Below are 12192 nucleotides of genomic sequence, written 5' to 3'. Positions count from 1 at the left end.
GCAACAAGAAAATGGTATTTACACACATGTATTGTATCTAGGTTATATTGTAACACATGTAAAATATATGGGACTGCCTGTCATCGGGGGGAGGGAGTAAAGGGAGGGGGGATAACTTGGAAAAATGAATACAAGGGATAATATTATAAAAAATAAAAAATAAAAAAAATAAAAAGATTACTACTAGGCATCCTACTACTAGATACTAGGTTGGAGATGCAAGAGCTAAGCTTGTTAGTAGAGTTATTAGAGTTGTATGTAGCATTGACAACCACCACCATGATTAAATCCATTGAAGTTTATGTTATCACCAAGTGAAATAACAGAGAGGGAAATGAGAAAAGAGCCGAAAAAAGCATGCTGAGAGACACCTATGGCAATCAGATAAGTAGGAGAAAGTGATGTCCCAAAACTTTAGAAAACAGAGTTTTAGTGAGATGATTATATTTCCTATATAAAATAATTATAATATAAAATAATATAATTTCCTATATAAAATAATTATATATAATTCATATAACATTATCTTTGATCACTAACAAATAGTTGGTCACTTTGGAGAGAACAGTTTTGTGCTGCTAATGTTGAATTGAGACAGAAGGTTTTAGAAATGAGGGGAGAGAAAGAGGAAGCACTTAATATAAGTGGCTAATTCAAGTAAACTCCTTATTGCATGAACTTTCCATAAAAGTTAAATGTGTAGTGAAAAGAAGGTTGAAGATCATCCTTTTACAAAGATATTTATTGTTTGTTGTCTATTTGTAATGTGCACTTTTGGCTAACTTAAGAGAATCATATATCTTATGTTTTCTATAGGAAGTTTCAGTGGGCTTAATGGGAACTGAGTAAATATTGAAAGTACCAATTGTTATCCATAACATTTTAGGGATTGGGGTGTAACAATATCAACAACAACAAAAAAACCCTCTAAAGACAAAACCAAAAACTGCTGCCAGATGGTAGAAAGCATGAGAAGCATTAGGGTTTAATGAACTGGGACACAGGATACCTGTATTGTATTTCTGTTAGTCATTGTTGTGTGACCTGGATCATATCCTAAAATCTCTGAATCTTAGATGTATCCTCTGCGCACAATAAGGGAGTTGGATAGAGTAAAATAGAAGGAGCAGTGAGAAAAGCACTAGGCATTAGAAGAATTGTGTTCTAGTCAGGGATGTGATGAAACCAGCTCATTCTGGCTTGTGAGAGCCCATTGTTAAATTTTCAGTGAAATCATTTAGGACATCAGCAAACTACAGATCAGGTTTTGACTTATTCTTTTGCTAATTAACTGGACTTATGCAATTTTGGAAAACATTAGTAATACAGATTAAGCTTAAAAGTGTCTTCTATGATCTTCCCTGCCCCTTCTGCTGAGCTGGTTGTCAAATATTAGTACATTCCTGATTCTATCAGTGGGCTATGTGATACTGACCCTTCAGTTCTTGTTAATAACCCCATCAATAAGCTGGGAAGAGGAGAGTAAGAATTGGATGAGATGCTCTGTAACCTTTCCAACAGTTCTAAACTCCTATGATAACTTTTAAGGTCAATTGCTTCAGCTATGTGACTCTATAAATACATCTTTCCATGTGAAGTAAAATATACCTATCTCAGGTGACAAATCATCCCCGAACTCCCACCAGTATCCTTCCTGAGGCATTGATAAGCAGGGAGATTTATATTAAATAGGGTTATTTACTTTTGTCTTTGGCATTCACTACATTAAAATTTCAAAATGAAAAAAAAAAAGAAATGATAAGCAGGAAATTTTCTTTTTTTTCTTTTTTTATTTTTAATAAGTGTTGATTTACATTTATACTCCTTAATTCCTTTTCTGGATGCTGATGGCATTTTCTGTCCAAAGTGCATTGGGATTGCTTTGGATCACTGCTATTATTGTGTATAATGTGCTTAGTCTGCTTATTTTGCTCAGCATCAGTTCATGTAAATCTTTCCAGGCATTTTGAAAATCAGCTTGTTCATCATTTTTATAGAACAATAATATACATTATTTTTATATACTACAACTTGTTCAGTTGTTCTTCAATTGATGGGCATCTACTCATTTTCCAATTCTTTGCTAAGGAAAATTTCAGAAAAAAAAACCTGAAAACACATGAATTGATGTAGAGGGAACTGAGCAGAACTGGAAGAACAGTGTACATAGCAATACTGTGCAATGATCAACAATGAAACATAGTTCTTCTCAGCAATACAATGATGGAAAATAATTCCAAAAGACATGTGATGTAAAATGCTATTCAATCAAAACAACAACAACAACAACAACAACAACAAAAAACAAACAAACAAAAAAAAACTATGGAGCACATTAACTTCACTTTTGTTGTTGGTTGTTGTTCTTTTGTTTCTTTTTTCTTTCTTATTTTTTCCCTTTTGTTCTATTTTTCTTTCACAACATGATTAATGTGGAATTATGTTTAACATGATTGTACATGTATAACCTATATCAGATTTTTTTATACACAGACACAAACTCACACAGACATACACATATCATAGGAAGGAAAAGGAGAAAGGAGAAAAATTTGAAACTCAAAATATAATTTAAAAAAATACTATTAAGTGGAAAAGAAAAAAGAAGAAAAAACTCTTACTATAGAATTAATAGGAAATAATTAACAAAGAGGATTCAATAAGATTCAAAAAAGTTTAGCAAGACTTCTTGTAAAATACAAATTTTAGTCATGACTTAAAATCTTGAAAATCAGTAGAGAAGATGGAGAGTTTTGGGCATGAGGGACAGCCAAAGAAAATGCTTTCAGCTGAGAGATGAAATATTTTGCTTGTGGAGCAATATGAAGACCAGTGTCTGGATTTTGTTATAAAAGACTGGAAAAGTAGGAAAGACTAAGTAAAAGATTTGAATGCAAAGCATAAAACTGATTCTGGAAACTATGGGAAGCACTAAATTATATTAAGTAGTAATTTAACATGACTAGATCTGAGCTTAGGAGAATCACTTTAATGACTGAATGTAGGGTGGATTGGACTAAGGCAGTAAAACTCATCATCAAGCTAATGAAATAGTTCAAGGATGAGATAATAAGAGCATGACTTAGAATGATGTAAGTATCAGAGAGAAGAAAGATGAAATCCATAGGCTTTGGCAAAGATCGACTCAGTGTCAAAATAGATATATAGGATTAGCTATATAGACATATACAATATGCACACATATACATGTATATATATATATATATATATATATATATATATATATATATATATATATATATATATATATATATATATATATATATATATGTGTGTGTGTGAGTATAAATGTATATGTGTATTATACCCACATACAAATATACATATATTTCTATTTTTTTTATCTATCATTTATTTATATCTATCATTTATATCTATCATTTATGTATCTCAGCACCATCATCATTCTGAAGGATGGTGCTCACAATTTAATACAACTGATGTTGTCTGATGATTTCAGATCCCATTGGGTTTATAAATACCTTTTTTCTGGATATCATGTCTCTTAGCAAGCTAGCTAATATCAAACTGAACATGACTATGACGTATTAGTTAGAGAGTTTTCCTCTGAGTTGTAACTGGGTTGAAATTTTGCCTCTGATTCAGGATGCCTCTGTCATCCTAGGCACCTCTCAGAGGGTAAGGCAAATGTATAATTTGCTGAACAAGTGAAGATCACAATGATAGGAGTTTTTGTATATGGGGTACAAATAAAACCATAAAATATATGGTTTTATATAAATAAATAAATAGTTCTTTTATCCATCATGTTTATGTATCATAAAGTCAAGCACAGATATTTGCAGGGACATAATTGGAGCTCTTCTTTTAAGATCATAAATAGTTATAATTTGGATCTTATTATTCAACCAAAGTAGAATAAAAAAGCACAGTGCTATCCAGATCTACAAAAAGAACTTATGGAATATGAATGCAGATCAAAGCATATTCCCTTTCACTTTCTTTCTTTCTTTTTATTCTTTCATAACATAACTAAAATAGAAATCTGTTTTTCATGATTGCACAAGTCTAACTTATATGCTACTGCTTAGCATCTTACAGAGAAGGTAGTAGAGGGAGGGGAGAAAAATAAAAATCAATTAAAAATACATGTTAATTTTTTCTCTATATGTAATTGGAAACATCATTTAAAAAAGGAATGAGTTGTAAACCTTCTTTAGTTGTGAAAGGAGTAAATAGGGTATTGTGGCCTTCAGATCTTCAGGACTTTGTTGCTTTGCCTTTACTTTTATCTGGATTATAGTCCTGATGGGCAGTTTCAGGTGCAGAAGTTCTAGCACATTAGAGATTTCAGCCACAGTGAAATAGGGACCCTCATCAGAGTTACAAAGAGCAGAAAAGACTTCTAGAATATTGTAGTACCTGTAGAACACTGGCCAAGAAAGTAGTAAATATAACTCTCCTTAGATCATATCTACTTCAAAAGAGTAGAAAAATTATAGGTCCCTAGGAGTGTCTCTGAAAACAGCTAAACAAAAACCTTAAAGCTTGGGACAATGCACCCTCTACCCTGGAAACAGAATCTTATTTTAACAAAGAGTTAAAAGAGAAAAAGACATTGTGACCATAGAAACATAATATGGTGACAAAGAAGATTAAAATACATACATAGAAGAAAATAAGAGTCAAAACACCCATATCCAAAGATTCCAGGAAAAATAAGAATTGATCATATGCCATGGAAGAACTCAAAAAGGATTTTTGAAAATCAAGTAAGGGATGTAGTGCAAACATTGGGAAGAGAAATTAGGAGGAATCAGGGAGGAGTCCAAACTCTAACAGGGAAATATGCAAAAAAGACAAATGGGCTATAAAAGAGCAAGCACAGAAGGGCTCAGAGAGGCACTGCTGACTTGTAACTTCAGTAAACATCACTGTGCTCTATCCACCTCGGCTCTCTGTCTGGTGAGTCCCTCCTCCCGTCTCCACGAGGAGGGCCGGAGACATCCGAAGCCCCTTCGGGTTGGGGAAGCTGGAAGAGGCAGTCACTGTTGAGGTTTCCTGTGAACGGTCCTGGCCCCTAACAATAAACAGTCATCAGCCCAGAGAAATGAACCTGTATTAGATTTATAGTTTTTTTGTTTGTTTGTTTTGTTTTGTTTTTATTAAAGCTTTTTATTAACAAAACATATACTGGGTATATTTTCAACATTGATCCTTGAAAACCTTCTGTTTCAAATTTTCCCTTCCTTTCCACTCCCCCCTCTCCCCTAGATGGCAGGTAGTCTAATAAATGTTAAATATGTTACAATATATGTTAAAGATTCATAGTTTATTAAGAATTTATAAGCCTGTATGATGTTTGCTCCTTTGCACCAAGATTAGTTTAAACATATAAAACATGTTCAACAAAATCTCTTTTTTTTAAAATTTTATTTATATATTTTTGACATTATATATACATGAGTAATTTTTTTATAACATTATCCCTTGTATTCATTTTTCCAAATTTTCCCCTCCCTCCCTCTACTCCCTCCCCTGGATGACAGGCAATCCCATATATTTTACATGTGTTACAATATAACCTAGATAAAATATATGTGTGTGTAAATACCATTTTCTTGTTGCATCTTAAGTATTAGATTCCAAAGGTATAAGTAACCTGGGTAGATAGACAGTAGTGCTAACAGTTTACATTCTCTTCCCAGTGTTCCTTCTCTGGGTGTAGTTATTTCTGTCCATCATTGATCAACTGGGAGTGAGTTGGATCTTTTTTTATATTGAAGATATCCACTTTCATCAGAATACTTCTTTATACAACAATGAAGTGTACAGCGATCTTCTGGTTCTATTCAATTCACACAGCATCAGTTGATGTAAGTCTCTCCAAGCCTCTCTGTATTCCTCCTGCTGGTCATTTCTTACAGAGCAATAATATTTCATAACCTTCATATACCATAATTTACCCCACCATTCTCCAATTGTTGGACATCCATTCATCTTCCAGTTTCTAGCCACTACAAAAAGAGCTGCCACAAACATTTTGGCACATACAGATCCCTTTCCCCTCCTCAGTATTTCTTTGGGATATAATCCCAATAGCAGCAATGCTGGATCAAAGGGTATGCACAGTTTGATAACTTTTTGGGCATAGTTCCAAATTGCTCTCCAAAATGGTTGGATTCTTTCACAACTTCAACTATGTATCAGTGTCCCAGTTTTCCCACATCCCCTCCAACATTCATCATTATTTGTTCCTGTCATCTTAGCCAATCTGACAGGTGTGTAGTGGAATCTCAGAATTGTCTTAATATGCATTTCTCTGATCAGTAGTGATTTGGAACACTCTTTCATATGAGTGGATATAGTTTCAATATCATCATCTGAGAATTGTCCGTTCATATCCTTTGACCAATTATAAATTGGAGAATGGATTGATTTCTTATAAATTAGGGTCAGTTCTCTATATATTTTGGGTATGAGACCTTTATCAGAAACTTATACTTTAAAAATATTTTCCCAATTTGTTACTTCCCCTCTAATCTTGTTTGCATTAGTATTGTTTGTACAGAAATTTTTAGTTTGATGTTATCAAAATCTTCTATTTTGTGATCAATAATGATCTCTAGTTCTCCTTTGGTAAAAAAAATTCCTTCCTCCTCCACAGATATGAGAAATACACTATTCTCTGTTCCTCTAATCTATTTATGATCTCATTCTTTATGCCTAAATCATGGACCCATTTTGATCTTATCTTGGTATATGGTGATAGGTGTGGATCCATATATAATTTATGCCATATTAATTTCCAGTTTTCCCAAAGGTTTTTTTTCTTTTTTTTTTTCCCAAATAATGAATTTTTATCCCTAATGTTGGTATCTTTGGGTTTGTCAAAGACTAGATTGCTATAGATGTACCCTTTTTAGTCCTTTGTATCTAATCTGTTCCACTGATCTACCGGTCTATTTCTTAGCCAATACCAAATGGTTTTGGTGACTGCTGCTACATAATATAGCTTTAGATCAGGTACACCTAGACCACCTATCTCTGACTTTTTTTTCATTAGTTCCCTTGCAATTCTTGACCTTTTATTCTTCCATATGAATTTTGTTGTTATTTAGTCTAGGTCATAAAAATAGTTTATTGGGAGTCTGATTGGTATAGCACTAAATAAATTGATTAGTTTGGGGAATATTGTCATCTTTATTATATTTGCTCGGCCTATCCAAGAGCACTGAATGTCTTTCCAATTATTTAAATCTGACTTTATTTTTATGGCAAGTGTTTCATAATTGTTCTCATATAATTCCTGACAATTCTTTGGTAGATGGATTCCCAAATACTTTATACTCTCAACATTTGTTTAAAAAGAAATTTCTCTTTGTATGTCTTGCTGTTGCATTTTGTTGGTGGTATATAAAAATGCTGAGGATTTATGTGGATTTATTTTGTATCCTGAAACTTTGCTAAAATTCTGAATTATTTCTGATATCTTTTTAACAGAATCTTTGGGGTTCTATAAGTATACCATCATGTCATCTGCAAAGAGTGATAGTTTGATTTCCTCATTTCCTACTCTAATTCCTTGAATCTCTTTCTCGGCTCTTATTGCCAATGCTAGCGTTTCTAGTACTATATTGAATAGTAATGATGATAGAGGGCAAACTTGTTTCATTCCTGATCTTACTGGGAAAGGTTGCAGTTTATTTCTATGGCATATTATGCTTACTGATGGTCATAAATATATACTTCTGATTATTCTAAGGAATAGTCCATTTATGCCTATACTTTCAAGAGTTTTTAGTAGGAATGGATGTTGGATTTTGTCAAATGCCTTTTCTGCATCTACTGAGATGATCATATGGTTTTTATTAATTTGATTATTAATATGGTCAATTATATTAATAGTTTTCCTAATATTAACCAGCCCTGCATTCCTGGTATAAATCCTACTTGATCATATTGTATTATCCTGGAGATGATTTTCTGAAGTCTTTTTGCTAATATCTTATTTAAGAATTTAGCATCAATATTCATTAAGGAAATTGGTCTATAATTTTCTTTCTCAGTTTTTGAATGACCTGGTTTAGGTATCAGTACCATGTCTGTGTCATAAAAGGAGTTTGGTAGGACTCCTTCATCCCGTATTATTTCAAATAGTTTATCTAACATTGGGACTAATTGTTCTTTAAATGTTTGGTAGAATTCAAATGTAAATCCATCTGGTCCTGGGGATTTTTTTCCTGGGGAGTTGATTAATAGCTTATTCTATTTCTTTTTCTGAAATGGGACTATTTAAGCAATTTATCTCCTCCTCTATTAATCTAGGAAAGCTATATTTTTGGAAGAAGTCATCCATTTCACTTAAGTTATCAAATTTATTGGCATAAATTTGGGCAAAGTAACTCATTATTTCTCTGATTTACTCTTCATTGGTGGAAAGATCCCCCTTTTCTTTGTAAGACTAACAATTTGATTTTCCTCTTAACTTTTTTCTGATCAAATTTACCAAAGATTTATCTATTTTATGGGCTTTTTCATAAAACCAACTCTTGGCTTTATTTATTAATTCAATACTTTTTTTACTTTCAATATTATTGATTTCTCCTTTTAATTTTTGTATTTCAAGTTTAATTTTTGGTTGGGGGTTTTTAATTTGGTCTTTTTCTATCTTTTTAAGTTGCAGGCCCAATTCGTTAATGTTCTCTTTCTCTATTTTCTTCAAATAAGCCTCTAAAGATATAAAATGTCCCCTTATTTCTGCTCTAGCTGTATCCCACAGATTTTGGTATGATTTCTCATCATTGTCATTATCTTGGGGGAAATTATTAATTGTTTCTATAATTTGCTGTTTCACCCAGTCTTTCTTTAAGAAGAGATTATTCAGTTTCCAATTACTTTTTTGTCTATTTACCCCTAACTTCTTACTGAATGTAGCTTTTATTGCATTGTGATCTGAGAAGAAGGCATTTATTATTTCTGTCTTCCTACATTTAATTTTGAGATTTTTATATCCTAATACATGGTCAATTTTTGTATAGAATCTATGAACTGCTGAGAAGAAAATATATTCCTTTCTATTGCCATTCAGTTTTCTCCAAAGGTCTATCATACTTAGTTTTTCTAATGTTCTATTTACTTTTTTAATTTCTTTCTTATTTGTTTTGTGGTTTGAGTTGTCTAAATCTAACAGTGAAAGGTTGAGATCTCCCACTATTATAGTTTTACTGTCTATTTCTTCTTGCAACTCTCTTAACCTTTCCTTTAGAAAGTTATATGCTGTACCACTTAGTGCATATATGTTTACTATTGATATGGCTATATTGTCTATGCTACCTTTTAGCAAGATATAGTTTCCTTCCTTATCTCTTTTAATTACATCAAATTATGCTTTTGCTTGATCTGAGATAAGGATGGCTACCCCTGCTTTTTTGGCTTTACCTGAAGCATAATAGGTTCTGCTCCAACCTTTTACCTTTACTTTGTATGTATCTCCCTGCTTTAAGTGTGTTTCCTGTAAACAACATATTGTAGGGTTCTGACTTTTGATCCAGTCTGTTATCTGTCTCTATTTGATGGGAGAGTTCATCCCATTCACATTTACAGTTAAAATTACTAATTCTGTATTTCCTGCCATCATATTATCCCCAGATTATGCTTTTTCCCTTTACCCCCCTGAACCCCTTCCCCAATATTTAATTTATAGACCCCACTTGTGAAGTGCAGCCCTCCCTTTTTCAGTATCCCTCCCCCCTCCTTCCAAGTCACTTCCCTTATTCCTCTTTTCCTTTTCCTTCTTCCTCTCCCCCTTTTAATGAGGTGAAATAGAATTCTCTGAAAAACACATATGTTAATTATTTATTCTTTGAGACTCTTCTGAGGAGTGTAAGATTCACACAATATTTCTCCCCCTCTCTAAATTCCCTCAGTTATGGTATATTTTCTATGCATCTTCCTGGGATGCAGTTTCCCTCTTTTTATCACTCATTCCCCTTTTTTGATACTACCCCCTTCCCTTTACTACTCCCCCCCCTTTTTTTTTATATCAGTAAAATCAAATTATCCATGCGGACTTTCTATTTATCCACAACAGAGATACAGTTCTCAAGAGTTCTGTTTACCTTTTTCTGTTTCCCTTCAGTCTTGTGGATGTAAATCAAATTTTTTGTTTAAGTCTGATTTTTTTCTTATAAACAAATGGAATTCCTCTTTTTCTTTGACTGACCATCTTCTTCCATTGAAGAAAATGCTAAGCTTAGCTGGGTAGTTTATTCTTGTTTGCAATCCTTGATCTTTTGTCTTTTGCAATATCACGTTCCAGGTCTTTCGATCTTTTAATGTTAATGTGGAGGCAGCCAGATTTTGAGTGACCCTTATTGTGGCACCTTGGTATTTAAATTGTTTTTTTCTAGCTGCTTGCAAGATTTCGCCTTTGTGTGGTAATTCTGCAGCTTAGCCACAATATTCCGTGGTGTTCTTTTTTTAGGGTTTTTTTCAGGAGTTCGATGAATTCTTTTGAAGCCTATTTTCCCTTCTGTTTCTATTATCTCTGGACAGTTCTCTTTAGTGATTTCCTGTAAAATAGAATTTAGGCTCTTTTTTTGGTCTTAGTTTTCTGGAAGTCCAATGATCCTCAGATTATCTCTCCTAGATCTATTTTCCAGGTCTAAAGATTTTCCCAGTAAGTATTTGACATTATTCTCCAGTTTTTCTTTTTTTTTTTTGTTTGTTTGTTTTGTTTGACTTATTCTTGGGTTCTCAAAGAATCATTCATTTCTATTTGTTCCATGCTGATTTTTAAGGAGTTATTTTCTTCATTCACATTTTTTAGTTCTTTTTGTATATGCCCAATTGAGTTTTTAAATGAATTATTTTGCTCTATTGAATTTTTTTCCATTTCCCTAATATTTTTAGAGAATTATTGTCTTTTTCCAATTCAGAAATCCTACTTTCCTGTGATTTTTTAGCCTTTTCTAATTCACAAATTTTGTTTCCCTGAATCTCGTGTGAATTCTTTATTTTTTCCAACTCCAATTTCAGAATGTTGTTATTCTCTATCATAGCTTCCCTTTCCTTTCCCCATTTTTCTTCAAACTCTCTTAATTTTTAATAGTCTCTTCTAGGAGAGAGTTATGCAATGGGGGGGTAGGTATTGTTCCTCTTTAGGCTGTTATCTGCTGACTCTCTGCTGTTAACTTCCTTGGGGTTGCAACCCGCTCTTTCTCTGTGTGGAAAGAATCAATAGGTTTTTTTGGCTTTTTACTCATGGTTAAAAAATCTTTTGGGGTCTGTCCCTGGGGTAGGAAATTATTTATTTATTTCTTTACCAGCTTCCTCCCAGACCAAATGGATGCAGCGACTCCTGTGCCTGAGCTAAGAGAGAGCTCTGGGAGAGAGTTCCCTACCCCCTCCCTGGAAGTGCCTCAGAGGTGATTAGCAGGGCTGCACTTTGAGGGTGCTGTGTGTCCTAGCGACTTCCCTGAGGTTTAAGACTGAACTGTAAAGGCAACACAAAGCCCAGCCTATGCGTCCTGTGGGGTATGGATATCAACAACTGATGTGAAAGGCCCCTGCGCTCAAACTGGAAGGGTCTGCCAGAAACCGCGGTCCCTAGTTCAAAGGTTCCGCTTCTCTGGGACTTTCGGGGCTGAGTTCCACAGCCTCCAGCCAACCCATGCACTGTGTGAATTATATGTTGCCTTGGGCTGTGTCCTCACTGCTCAAGGTCTTAACTACCCCCAGGTGAAGCCCTGGACAGCAGAAGGTGGCTTCATAGCTTTGCTGAGATCTGTTAGGTCACTCCCAGATTGGGGTGGTTCTAGTATCTGGCTTTATATTTTAAAGTGGCTTGATTTCTCTTCTGAACTGCTGTTTTATAAGCAGAGAGAAGTTAACAGCTTTGCCAGATTCCTCTATCTCAGTGTCTTCTCAGATCCCAGAGTCCTCCCCAGCGCGATTGGTGCAGTGCACTACCACCCAAGCATCTGCACTGGCCTTTTATTTTTTTTCTTCCTCCCCTGGGAACAGACCTTTTCTGTTGAAACTCCAGATTCTCTTCAGCTGGTAAGTTGTGCTTCCAGTCCTTGTGGTTTCTATCAGTCCAGCGCTACTTTTGAGGCTGATTTAACTAATTTGTAATGAGGGAAGAAGGGAGCTCACAAAATTGAGTGTATCTTCTCCACCATCTTGGCTCCGCCTCTTGACTGAGGT

Source organism: Sminthopsis crassicaudata, chromosome 3 (assembly GCF_048593235.1).
Source record: "Sminthopsis crassicaudata isolate SCR6 chromosome 3, ASM4859323v1, whole genome shotgun sequence".
Taxonomy (NCBI): domain Eukaryota; kingdom Metazoa; phylum Chordata; class Mammalia; order Dasyuromorphia; family Dasyuridae; genus Sminthopsis; species Sminthopsis crassicaudata.
This window is presented reverse-complemented; position numbering follows the sequence as displayed.